Source organism: Sinocyclocheilus grahami, unplaced genomic scaffold (genome assembly GCF_001515645.1).
Source record: "Sinocyclocheilus grahami isolate Dianchi unplaced genomic scaffold, SAMN03320097.WGS_v1.1 scaffold561.1, whole genome shotgun sequence".
Lineage (NCBI taxonomy): Eukaryota > Metazoa > Chordata > Actinopteri > Cypriniformes > Cyprinidae > Sinocyclocheilus > Sinocyclocheilus grahami.
Window position 1 is genome coordinate 1881 of NW_015505740.1, and position 1577 is coordinate 3457.

The window sequence follows — 1577 nt, forward strand, 5'->3', positions numbered from 1 at the left end:
CTGGCCTAAACAGGTAGGCCTATTTTACAAGTTCTACTAGTGATACCTTACACAGTTTTATTAAAAATTCACACATGACATGAAGAATGCAAACTACTAGCAACTTGTTCTTCTAGTTTGTCCTTAAAAGCACAAACTTCTGAAACAAATACGCCAGTGTTTCAACCATGGTCAGCTATAAATACCCTAACATCTAGAAGCATACTTATTTCTAACATAAAAGTATAGGTAGTTCAAAAGTTATAAAAAGTTTAAAATCAATGGCTAAACCTAAGTATCCCACAGTAAAAGATAAATGAATGCATTAAAGAGATAAAACCTAAACTAAACCAGTGACATTTAGCCTTCTCTCCAGCGCTCAGTCTTCATACCGCACTTCAGCCTTGAGTTGGTTTTTAGTAAAATTGAGTATGGCACCCAGCACCTGCTCATGTAGAGAGGCATTCTTATTGACTTTAGCTATTAGCTGAGGAACGTCAGTCCACTTCAGTGTTCCCAATATGGCCATGACATCAGAGTACAGTTGCTCCTGCTGAATAGGAGCCATTTCCATGAGGATCTCAGGAAGAGGCTTGAATTGGTCGCTGGTCATCCATGCCAGCACACCTCCCACAGCACCACCTCGAGAAATACAAATGAATAAAATAATACAACAGCAACATCATGTGGTGAGAATTGAACTAGACGAACTGAAGAGGGGGAAAAGATGCGGATTTAAGGAAAACACGCATAAACATACCAACAGCCAAACCGACTGGACCACCGATCAGCCCTCCAACAAAAGCAGTTCCTCCCAACAACTGCAGCTCCTTTCGCTGAGTTTTTAAATGCTGCTTTTATCTTCTTGTTCGAGGAAATTGCACAGCAAAGTTTAATTATATCATCTTTTAGATTTGCCATTTGGACGTGTTACAAAACCTGCCGATAGACAACGATAAACGATTGTCACACACAGATATAAAACAAATTAAACAAACATTTCTTCAATCATTTCGCGTTTTCCGAGGCATTGCTACGTTTAATTGTTGTTTGAGAAATTAATGACGCGCTGTAAATCCTAATTATAATGTAAATATATTTGACATTTTCCAGTTCTTACCTGTTTGTCTTTGACCTAGAGCAAGTGTTTGGCAAGTGAAAGTTACTTTCGGTCTCATATTCATAAGCGATGTTTTGACGTGCACTTTCTCTGCGTGTTCATAGGCGGGTCTTTAACCAGTTGAACATCGTTGACTGCTTTTAGCCGGCGAAGAAGACTTATTAGATAGCCTATGTTTGTTTGATTAACTATTATCCAGAATAAAATTCACCTGGCATGAAAATACGGTGACCCAGTAGTGCACAACACAGCGCAATTAAAAAAGCAAACATAAGCTCACAACACAACACAATTCAAAAAGCAAGCACACAACACAATAAACCACAACACAACCACATTAAGCTCACAACACAATTAAGCTCACAACACAACGACATTAAGCCACAACACAACCACATTAAGCCACAACACAAGGACATTGAGCTCACAACACAACGACATTAAGCTCACAACACAACCACATTAAGCCACAACACAA

The 1577-nt window shown here is 38.9% G+C and overlaps 1 pseudogene; it reads right to left on the bottom strand.

The window, feature by feature from the left end:
* Positions 1–20: 20 nt before the first annotated feature.
* Positions 21–1310, bottom strand: LOC107556238 (protein C19orf12 homolog; annotated as a pseudogene).
* Positions 1311–1577: the final 267 nt, after the last annotated feature.